At 45.1% G+C, this 12,255-nt stretch overlaps 1 protein-coding gene across 4 annotated transcripts in view; it reads left to right on the top strand.

The window, feature by feature from the left end:
• Positions 1 to 12,255, top strand: part of LOC307203635 (opioid-binding protein/cell adhesion molecule homolog) — a 763,808-nt gene that overhangs the window by 415,784 nt on the left and 335,769 nt on the right. The window lies entirely within an intron of this gene.

Here is a 12,255-nt window from a genome sequence, read left to right as displayed (position 1 = left end):
TGAGCTTTACACAGCCCCGGGGACATTGGTTTTGTTTTGAAAGTGGTTTAGTGCAAGAAGGAGCAGGTGTGGCAAGAGGACACACACATGTGCTGTGCATGTGTTCTGGTGTGGGGCACATTCGAGGTTTGCATTTCATGGCGCTCCCCCCTCCCTATAGATCTAGCTGGTTTCCAGGGCCCTGATGTCTCTCTCCCACCCCATGTGCAACCGTTTTATAGTCTCTGCACGAATCTGTTAATATCAAATCAATCTTTTACCCCTGGGGCACCTACTATGAATTCACATGGACTGCTTTTGTTTTGTTTTGTTTTTTGTTCTACCTTGCACTTCTTAGCCCTGTGAGAAATGCAGGTGGTTTATATACAGATGGCCCACTTCTCTGCCAACCCTCTCTTTTCAGTTCCTGACTGAGTTTTACAGGCGCAAGCATTGCCTCTAGAAGCAGGGTGGTGGTGGTGAGATTTTGGATGTCTGAAGCATAGTGGAGAAAAGCAGGCAGCCTCAAGTGGTGGATATACTTGACTCACCTTTTAATTTTGAACAAAAGGAGGGGGTTGTCCAGAGATACATCATCAGCATCATGACATTTGAAGTACCCATCTCGGTTGTATGGCTTAAATGCTACCTAGCTTGATTGGTCAGTGAGGCAAACCACGCCCAGGAATGCAGAACTGGGCCAAGCAGAAGATTCTGTGTATGTGTGTGTCTCCCCCAGGATTTAAATACTCTGTTTAGTCTGTAATAATAGTAATAATTTGCTTCAGCCATCTGAAACTGTTTTTACTAACCCATTATTTGAATTCTACAAGCATATGCCTGCACACATATGCCTTTTGTTTTTTTTGCAATAAGCTGTGTTTATAATTGTGAAAGTAACAGAAAGGGACGTGTTTTAAGGATGGTGCTTAATTTCTAAAACGATAGCTGCTGTGATTCATACCTTTATAAATATCAAGCTCTCCAACCTATTGCTTGCTACAAATCAGTCACTCAGGTATCATCAGTGGGTCGGCTGCTTTACAGAGTATAAGAGGACCTGGAAGCCCCTCAACGCTAATCTTGGACACATAGCTTCTGTTTGCTGTATATGCACATTGAGGGATTTGCACTCTGAGTATGCTCTGTGGCACCCTTTACCATTACTTCATGAACTCCAGGCCTGGTTTTGACAGCAGGGTCATTTGCAGTTCCACCATCAATCTCTCCATCTGCCAGAGTATTAAGTACTTGAAGCTGGAATTATGACATTTCAGGAAAGTTTTAGACAAGCCAGAAAATAGAGTTGAAACAGCATTTTACTTGTGCAGACCACATCACCCTGGGGCATCTGACAGGACTTGTGAAGAGCACATGAGCATCATTCTATGATCAACTCACTGGGGGAGGAGGGAATATGTGGTCTCAAAAGTATTGCTTGACTAAAAAACCCATCATCCCTGACCAACAGCTATGGTGGCTGGGGTTGATGGGAGATGGAGCCCAATGGCACCTAGTGGGCTACAGGTTCCCCATCACAGAGCTAAATGAGCTAATAGGGTCACTCACAGAAAAGATCTGCCAGTGGTTACAATCCTATGTATGTCTGCTTGGAAGTAAGATTAAGACTCATTGAGTACAATTGACCTTGCTCCGAGGTACATTCATATGGGATTGCATCCATAGGGGCATCTCTGCACAGCTGAATTAAACTGGAATAACAGCAGCATTTTTTTCTTCTGTAAGGAACCCTGCAAACTGTAATTCATTAAAAGAAAGGGGCTGAGAATGACTGACACTTGGCTCATCCATGCTTCCTCCATTCATTTTCCAGAGCCATTCTCCTCCAGATCACCAGCTTCCCACACTTTCTCCTCCTTCAATCCATATTTTCTCATGCTCCTCTCTTTTTCAGAGTATATCTGCTATGAAAACAAAAACAAAAAACCAAGCTAGATTGAGGGAAGGAGAAGTGTGGTAAGAGCGATTTGGAGAAGAAGAACATCTTGCGGACAATGGAGAATTAATGGAGGTTCAGGAAGCTTGTGACCCACATGAAACAACAGTATACATGTGCCCTATGTCTCTTTGGCACTTTTAGAAAACTACAGCTCCCAGGATTCTAAGAGCAGCCAAGGATGGTAAAAGTAGGATGAAGCCAATCGAAGGGCTTCTCCAGAGAACCTGTTTATTCATCATTCAGCCTGCTTTTTTCTTGCACAAAGCTTACATGGAGGGAGGTTATATATCCAGTCTTTACTTGAGCATTTGTCCACAGTGCAGCAATGAGCACAATTAGTTCATACTTTTCGGTACATTTCCTTATCATTTGCCTAATCAGAAAAAGTCATTTAAAAGAGCAGATTTGTTGTGCTAGGACAACAGAGCCCTTTAACCCATTTTAATTGTGCACACCTGAATCTCCAGCATGTGCTTGGACCCCTTCTTCAAAACAGTGACAGCCTGAAGGTACCCTAAGTTGGCAGTGCAGAAGGCTCCCAGTGAAATTCTCCTGCTGCAGATGACATGCAGTTTGGAGAAGGCCATTTCAGGTTCTGAGAATGGATGTGAATGGGCAGAACCAAGAACAGCAGGGCTCTGCCTCGGGAAGGAACGAGTGTCATCGGAGGCCTCCTGCACTCTCAATGGGCCATTTGTTGGCCCTCCCAGCTGCTTGGTAGTCATTTATCTCCCCATTTTGCTGGGACAGAGGAGAGACTCATTGGGGCAGGCAGACAAATCACACACAGCCATTCATGTAGGAGCCATCGTATCCTCTGACCTTTCCAAAAGTACGGTACTAAGCATTCCCTGCTCTTTGCTGCTTGGAAGAAGGCAAACTGAGAATCTGGAAGAGAGAGGGAGAAAGAGAGAGAAAGAAAGAGGTGCATCACGCTCCAGATAAAGAGGGTATATGTGGATTTTAGAGCTGCCACTGGAACACAGATTCCTGGTTCTGAAATAACAGTTTTGTTCATTGATTTTGCAGTTGTGTAGCGAGCAGCCATTAACAAGCTTCCCACTTAGGCTGGAGACGGATTATATGGTGTGTGTTTTTTCTCTCTCTCCCAGAGAAAGACAGAGAGAAATATAAAGGGTTTTTGGAATAAGTAAATAAATAAATAAGAAGGAACACTGTCTGTAATGACTACATACACACACACACCCGTTCCCCCCACTTTCAGTTTTGGAAAACAAAACATTGCAAAATGCTTTCATTTTGGTCCAAGGAAATCCTGGGATAAATATATACAGTAGACAACCACATACCAGGGGCTTGAGTGGTGACCATTGGACCAGGTGGGGCAGTCAACGGACTCACTGGAGGGAGCTCTGATTTGTTTTGGTTTTCTCCCCATCCTTTCCCCTTGCATATATAGGACTTGTCCACACTTCTGCTTGTCCATGCCTAGAAAGCACGGGGCCGAGCCATTTTCTGTTAGTCTCATGCTTTCTAGGCATGGGTCTGAGATGTTTTGCCTTTGCATTACCACTTTCCCCCAGAAAACCCACTCTTTAGCACTAAATCATAGCAAACATCAATCCAGAGGAATCCCAATTGATATTTGCTGTGATTCAGTGCAGGGGGGGGGGGGGAGTGGCAGGGCAAGAGGAAGTGTGGATGAACCTATATTGAAGATGCTCAAACAATGCAGTAGTACAGCTGCTTGGCATCTAACTGAACTCAACCCTGTAAGGTAGGTTAGGCTAAAAGACTCCTCCTCCTTACCGTCCCAGCTCCCTCCAGACACAGACGAAGGGTGGATTTTCTGGCCATAGTGATGCTTGTGATTGGCTGTGCTGCCTTCAGCTGTGATTGACTAGCAGAGGAGAAGGGGGGGGGGAGCTCTAGGGAGTCTCTGAATGGTAGGCAATTAATATAACTGAAAGGGTTGATAATCCTGCTGGGCCACCAATTTGGATTTGGGGGTGAAGAAAAAATTCCTGGTGGGGCTTTCCCACCACATTGCTCTTGTGATCAGCCTCCTCTGCCCACATAGGGAGAAAAGCCTCTCTCAAACCACTTTCTTGATAACTATAAATAGTCTCCAGCTTTACTCAGATGCTTATCATACTATGTGCAGTTAACTCAGTTCCTCTGGCTTCGGTCTGCTACTCTTTCCAGATCTCAAGGATGGCAAAAGGTCACAATATTACCCAATGTTGCACGGATTGTTTGCTTGTTTTTTTCGCTCACTTTCAATTTTCTACAGAATCAAGTTGCATTCTTGAAACAATGTTTTGGGATGTGCAAGACTCCCTTGGCCACATAGCTCAGATCACACAGCAGCTGTTTAAAGGGATTCCTTCTCAATGCATATCTATGGCAACTGCTGGCTTGCTCTTTGTGTATCTGAAGATGCTGACTCTGATAGTTGCCATACTCAGCACTGCCTGGGGTACCAAACTGCTCAACTATCTTCTCAACAGCTAGAAAAGATATATATCATACAATCAGTTCTCATGGCATGAACAAAGGCTGATTTGCAGATCCTAGCATGCAAATGTGTTGTATTAGAGCCAAACTAGATGTCACGGTAAATACATCTTTGCATTTAACTGTTGGTGTATTGTGAACAATGGGTTAAATTACACAGGACGTGGTCTCATGTCTTGAGAAGTAACCCCCAGTGTCTGGATGTTCTGAGATAAGGGTGTCAGGTGCACAGGGTTGTTAAAACAACACCAGCAAGGTTGAGACTTGCTGAATCATTCACCCTCCTATTGGTCCCGGGAATATGCCTACATGTATGATAGTTTCTAGGGCATTGCATTCATTAAGTCCACATCTTGCCCTGTTGCATGTCCTGATGCTATCCTTGAAGTAGAATTGCAAATAATGGTACCATATAAGGTTTCAATTTACTGAGCATGCTCAGAAGGAATGTGGTCAGTAACTGGAGGTGAATTCTAATCCTGCAATAAAATTCTAGCAGACCATAAGGAAGCTCCTTTTGTCTAAACTGGTATCCAGTACGCATGCTTCCCACTGTAGTAACTTTAGAGCTATCACAGGGTTAAGTGGCTTATAAGGAAATGGGGTAAGAGGAACTGAGTACTTCGATTGGAGAGGAAATTTAAACTTAATGGGATATGAGGAATGTGCTTTATCGATGTATAAAATGGTATGGAATGTGTAACAACAACAACAACAATTTATTATTTATACCCCACCCATCTGGCTGAGTTTCCCCAGCCACTCTGGGTGGCTCCCAATCAAATGTTAAAAACAAAACAGCATTAAATATTAAAAACTTCCCTAAACAGGGCTGCCTTCAGGTATCTTTTAAAAATAGGATAGCTGCTTATTTCCTTGACATCTGATGGAAGGGTGTTCCACAGGGCGGGTGCCACTACCGAGAAGGCCCTCTGTTTGGTTCCTTGTAACCTCACTTCTTGCAGTGAGGGAACTGCCAGAAGGGCCTCAGCGCTGGATCTCAGTGTCCGGGCTGAATGATGGGGGTAGAGACGCTCCTTCAGGTATACAGGACCGAGGCCGTTTAGGGGTTTAAAGGTCAGCACCAACACTTTGAATTGTGCTCAGAAATGTCCTGGGAGCCAATGCAGATGTCTCAGGACTGGTGTTATATGGTCCTGGCAGCCATTCCCAGTCACCAGTCTAGCTGCTGCATTCTGGATTAATTGCAGATTCCAGGTCACCTTCAAAGGTAGCCCTATGTGGAATGCATTGCAGTAGTCCAAGCAGGAGATAACCAGAGCATGCACCACTCTGGCGAGACAGTCTGTGGGCAAATAGGGTCTCAGCCTGCATACCAGATGTTAGCATGAGGCCAGAGAATTTGGGAGAAATCCCTCCTGGTCCTTTCTGTACAGAAATAAAATACAACAGGACACCTTCTCCACTCACTGACTCATGTAATTTTTGGTATATCCATGAGACAGGGCAAGCTTTAATTGCAACATTCTGTTTGCTGTCATGGTCTGATTCTGATCCTGTGAGACTCAGGGGAAGAGGCTGTGGGTTTTACACAGCAGCGTTAGCTAGCATGGCGATAGTAATAACAGATCTCTCTGTATGCATGTATAAGAACTTTATATAGTAGATAGTAGTGTTTAGCTTTGTCTTGTGTCTAGAAACAATTAACACTTTGATACTTTGAGCTGTGTGGGAGAGGAGGTTTCCTCTTAACTAAGGACTCTGAAAGATGTTAGCTGCTGGGAGCAGAAAATCTCTCAAGACTCAGCCAGGGCTCTGCATACTCTGTTACTCTGCTCTACGCCACACAGGCTGAGGTGTGTTGAACTACCAATTGGCTTCCACAAGTCATGGGCGTTAACATGCAGTTGTTTTGTTTTGTTTTGTTTTGTTTTGTTTTGTTTTGTTTTGTTTTGTTTTGTTTTGTTTTGTTTTGTTTTGTTTTAAATGCAAATTGTATCCTCTTTCCATGGTGGTTGTAGTGGTGGTGGTGGGTACTGCAAATTCACAGCATCAGAGTAGGCATGGAGAGCACATTTAACTCTTTAGTCCAATAATAACAATAACAATAACATATTATTTATACCCCGCCCATCTGGCTGGGTTTCCCCAGCCACTCTGGGTGGCTTCCAACAAAATATTAAAATACAATAGTCCTTCAGATATCATGATCCTGAGGAAAAATCCCTCTTCTGAAGCTGCTATTTTCAACATTAAAGTTCAAAATGGGCTACAAATTCTGTTAAAAAAACCAGGCATCCCAAAGTTAAACAAATGAAAGGGAGTGCCCAGGATTCTCAGCTTCTGGTTTCAGGCCTGCCCTGTAGGCAGTCTGTAGCCACCAGCAAGGACAGATTTCCTGACCTGGGAGGTTATATAAGGGTGAGGGAGCATTGCCTTTTCTATCCTATGGTGTCTTCCTCAGCTGGTGTCCCTGCAGTTCCCCCCTTTTTACTACAGCTGAGTGGTGACATGCAAGCAGAATCTCTTTAAACAGTACCTTTAAACAGCAACTTGATTTTCAGACATCAGTGAGAGACATTGCTGATCTTTGCGCTCTGAGAAGCTTCACTTGTTGGTTTCTGAAGGCCAAGCAAAGGCACGAAAGCAAGCCTAGCCAGTTTTTCTTCTCCTCAGTTGCCAACCTTATGGCTTACAATGTTCAACTCACCAGTTCAAGGCCTTGAGACTCTTGACAGGTGTGGATAACTTTCAGAACATAAGAAAAACTTTTTTGGATCAGGCCAAAGGGCATCTGATCCAGCATCCTCTTCTCACCGGGTGGAGGGGGCTTCAGCTCCCCCAATATTTTTTGGTCAGGGGGCAGCATCCCTCATATTTAGGGGAGCCACCCCCACAGCTACCAGGTGTCCTCCATGCACCCCAGCCTCTGCCCAGCAGCCCAGGAGCCAGGCAGGGGCTGGGATGAGCAAGCGCAGAGATTGCCCTCTGAGCGTCCTGCTCCTGCCCACCACACACCGGACAACATCACATGACACCTTACATGGCATGGCAAGTGACATATCACATGACCACACCCCCTCAATGTGGGGGGCAAGTTGGCATCCTGGTTCTCACAGTTACCAACCGGATGCCCATCAGAATTCCTCCCACAAACAGAACCTGAGTGCAAACAGCTGTCCCCCCCCCCCCAGTATAATTCTCCAAATGCTATTTAGATGCATCTGACAATGGAGGTATAAGCTATCCCTCTCAGCTAGTTGCCATTGATAGTCTTATCCTCATGAATTTGTATTGTCCTCTTTTAAAGCCATCCAAGTTGGTGACCATCACTACCTGTCGTTGGAGCAATTTTGATAGCTGTGTGAAGAAATGCTTTCTTTTCTCTGTCCTGAATCTTCTAGAAGACTTTGTACTCTCATTTAATGTAACTGAGGGGAACCCTAGCTGCACATGCTTCACCTTTTTGAAGTCTCAGCCTTCAAATATGGTATCTTCAGATGAAATAAGTTCAGGACAGGGAAAGATCTCTAGCTATGCCTATTATAGGAGGATGTTGCTGGACAAAATAAATGCTCCTGGGCTAGAAAGTACCATGTGTCCAATTTAGTATCAGGAAACTTACTATTCCAATGCTGTGCATTTATAATATCTTACATTTTAAAATTATGCAATGTGGCCAGAGATTGAATTATGATTGGAAATGTGGTAAGTCTCAAGTCCTTTGGAAGCACACAGTCTGCCCTAGAAACCTTTCTCCCCCCCCCCCCTCTTCTTGAGTTGCTAGACTACATCTCCTATTATCCATAGTCATTGGCAATGCTGACTGGAAATGATGGAAGTTGGAGCCCAACAACTACTGAAAGGCTCTGGGTTCCTCATCTCTTGTATAGGAGGCTTCAACCACAACCAATGGCAACAAAGCTTGTACTATTTTAATGAGATTCAAGCTTTCTTGCATTAAAGAACAGAAATGATGCACCTGTCGGGAGCACAGAGTAGCTGGTCATGGGGAATAGTGCATCTCCTTGAGTAGCTACCCATAGCTGTAGATCATGGGACCAACTGCTAGTATAGATCCACTTTGAGAGTTTGCAAGTGACCAGAGGTTCTTCCCAGCTCTGAATAAGTACCAACGATAGGCTGGCTACAGACTTGGGTTGCTGAAAAAAATCTTGAAGGTCACTTTCAGATGCAATTTTTAAAAGAATTCTCTCTGTGTGTGTGTGTGTGTATGTGTGTGTGTGTTTTTAAAGGGCTAATGTGGTATGTAATGTGAAGAATAACCATAATATGAATTATCCCCATATAATTTGAACGAAGCAATGAACATGCATTAGCCTCATACTGTGAAGATACAATCTTAAGAAGACACAAACCGTTAAGTCACCAATCATTTTCTTTAACTATAGAGAATCATAACACCCAGACTTGTCTCTTCCTTGCAGGGATGACGTCTCCCTCTCTGGAAAGAGGTGGGAGGAGGATTTCCAAGGCTGCTTCCAGATTATCTCTTTATTGAGTATTTATCCTGATTTGTTTGCACAAAGTTTGCAGGGAGGTTTATGGAACGCTGACTGTTTATTGAGCATTCATTCAGATTTGTTTGCAGAGAGTTTGTATAAAGCCATGTCAAGCAAATGTTATCCCACTCTTCAGTGCACCCCCCACAACACTTTATTATTGATTGATTTATTAAATATAGAACCAGCGTGGTATAGTGGTTAGAGTGCTGGACTGGAACCTGGGAGACCAGAGTTCAAACCTCACTCAGCCATGAGCTGGGTGACCCTGGGCCAGTCTCTCACTGTCATAGTCTGAAGGCCTTTCTAGCTAGGAGATAAAAAGAAGACACCAACCAACAAAAATCTCCCAGTGTTGTATTTTTTATTTTTGTATTGTATTTGTTCTGCTTCTGATCAGCCACTAGAACAGAGAAAGCTGCCTTATATTATTATATCTAGCTTAGTATTGGCTACACTGGCTTAGCAGGGTTTCAGCCCATCTTAACTGGAGTTTCTGGGAACTAGACCTGGGATCTTCACCTTCTGCGTGCAGAAGAGGTGTTCTAGCAATGAATGATGGCCCTTCCCTACACTTGCTGTGTTTGGACATAACACTAAAATAGTTGTGTGGGAGCATCTGTCCTCCACACAGTACATAGTAGATGGGTACCCCGCATGAGAGTGTGCCTCTCTGCCTGTGTTGAGGGCTCTAGGGCTACCCATTTGCTGCTTTTAAAACATCAGGGCAGAAGTGTATTTCAGCACCTACTTGCTAAATGTCCCCACTCCCATGGGCCAATTTTGGCAGGTGGATGGGGGAGACAACTCACCTGTCAATCATTATTACACCAGATGACTGGTGAGTGGACTGTCCCACCCACCTGTCAAAGCCCCTTGCATGGTGCTTCCCAAACATCCAACAGCCACCTGGTTGTGGCGGGCACTGCAAACAAATGCACAACCTCATGGGAAAGATTTCACCTTCGTTGTGCAGGATCCAGACAAGCCATGTATTATGGCCACCAAGATAGCCTGGAAAGGGCCTACAGATTTAATCCTGCACTTTCAGAAGCTTGAAAGCAGCAGCGACTCTTACCTTCTCTCCTGGATAGCACTTGGGGTTGCAGTCTCAGATTTTTGCCAGCAGATGGCCAACTCTGATTTTTATTTATTTTTTATATTTTTTTTGCAGACTGCCCTTTTCCACACTCTTCAACTCTAATCTTTAGCAGCCAGACTTGACGATGTACTTTTCCTCATAAACAGGGAGCAACACAGTGTTTCTCTCCTCCCACCCCCACAGCTTTTGCAGTATTCCCATAAGAAGCATCTGTACACTCAGGCAGAATTACTCTGTGACCTTGCCACTTTTTGATCGTCTTTAAGTACTTCTTGAGTAGTGAGGTGCCTGCTCCTCTCTCCTAACCATCCCTCTCTGTCTGGCTCAGTCAATTATGCTCCTGCATTCTTGCCTCCCCCCCCCATCCTCCTTCCCCCACTTTGGTAGTTTCTCTCTCCTTTTATCAGCCAGCATGCGGCCAGTAATGGCTGGTGCCCATTGGGACTGGTAGAGCGGATGGCAGAGAGATAAAAACTAAGTAGAGCCAGAGTCAATGAAAGGCAGAGCCAATGCATTCTACCTTTGCCTCCTCCTTCCTCCCTGCTGTGAGCTCCACAAGGGCAACGCTGAACCCAAGCCAGCAGCCAGTGCCACTCCCTGGACTGGTTGTAAGCAATGAGGCAGGCAAGTGAGGGCTGACTGAGGACAGGCTGAGGTTGGTGGGGCAGTGCCTTGTTTGCTCAAATGTACCATTCTCTTTGCCCTCCCCTCTTCATCTCCTCCTAGCCACCGTATTGCTTTCACTGTGTGCTCAGCCACTATCTCTGTGCCCACCTCCCTTAATGTCCTTCCATGATAACTTGCTGCCAAATTCTGACAGCCTGTCCTCATCAAACCACTTTGCAAAGCACCCTTCATAGTGGAGCTTGCATCTTTGGATTCCAGGAAGCCTCATTCCTTGAGCAGGGATGGGGTGTGATAGCATAGGCCAAGCCAGAAGAGGATATTGCAAGTCAAGAGAGCAGCTGGGATTTAGTCTGGATGGCAAAAGAAGGAACCAGGACAGAGTCTTGTGAACCAGGGATATAACCAGAGCACAACCTGACAGATTATGGACAGAGTCTGGGTGGATCTGGAGTCTACCAGTTTTTCAGGCCCACAAGTCTGGTTTCTTGATGGGAACAAAGTCTTACTTGCCACAATGCTGAATGGCTGGCAAATCCACCTCCTGGGCTATTATCTTCCATTGGTGCTGCCTGGGTGCCAATCCTCATTGCAAAAATGATTATTTAGCTCTCTGCTGGTTGAGCTAACTCCTTGTACCTGCAGCACTTTGATTAATCAGTCCATCCCCTGCTTGCCTCTTAGATAGAAGAAAGGCCAGCACAAGGCGCTGAGAAATTATGCGCTAAGGGCAGTCTACCTCTCCACGCCTCTGTCCTCCTAACGTCTAGCTTTCCTTCTTCCCAGCCAGCAAAATGCATCTCCTTCATCTGCAGGAATTGTAATTACACTGCAGAGTAATCAGTGGTGATGTTAAGTACTAGAGCTAGCACACCAGCCTGCTCTCTTTTCTCCCTGGAACTGAGCTTCATTGCACAGTCAGAGTGATGCCAGCTGGGAGGACAGCACTTCTGAAGGTATGCCCATAACTCCTCATTGTAGAAACCAGCTGTTTGCAGCTCAGGCCAGATGCATACATCTATGCTATCTGCCTTTTGCAGTTTCCTTGGATGCTGTGACATCTTGTTGTATTCTTAATAGCCCAAACACCCATGTTTTAGGCTGTGTGGATAAGGCACACCAAGGCTGCTGCAAATAATGCAGTAGAGCAGAAGAGCCTAGAGGGCATTCCTGAAGGTAGGATGAAACTGGCTTGGCATCCTTGCAGCATTCAGTGGCAAGTTACAGACTGTGCCGTGCTGCTGCACAGATCCCTTTGAGTTTGATCCCTGTATAGAATAGCTGCATATTCCTGCATTGCAAGGCAGTTGGACTAGATGATAATCAGGGTCCCTTCCAATTTTCTATGATTCTAAGTATGTTGTACGCAGCAGTGTCCAGTATGAACCTGTGATCATTGTATGTAGTAGCTGACAATGTGGTGGGGTGGTGGAGCTTGCTTGACCTCCTAACAGCTGAGTAGCTGCTTCTTCCTGGAAGGGAGATGGGGAGGGAGGGAAGCAGTGATGGAAATGCAGTGGCAGAGTCAATCTGTTGTTCCTGCTGGTGTGTTTGCACCAAACCAATCTCTGCTGTGCCTTGCTTTTCTCACCCTTCCTCCTGATAAGCAGCAGGGACTCATTTATCCA

The sequence above is a fragment of the Podarcis cretensis genome (genome assembly GCF_951804945.1).
Source record: "Podarcis cretensis genome assembly, chromosome: 15".
Lineage (NCBI taxonomy): Eukaryota > Metazoa > Chordata > Lepidosauria > Squamata > Lacertidae > Podarcis > Podarcis cretensis.
This window is presented reverse-complemented; position numbering and strand designations above follow the sequence as displayed.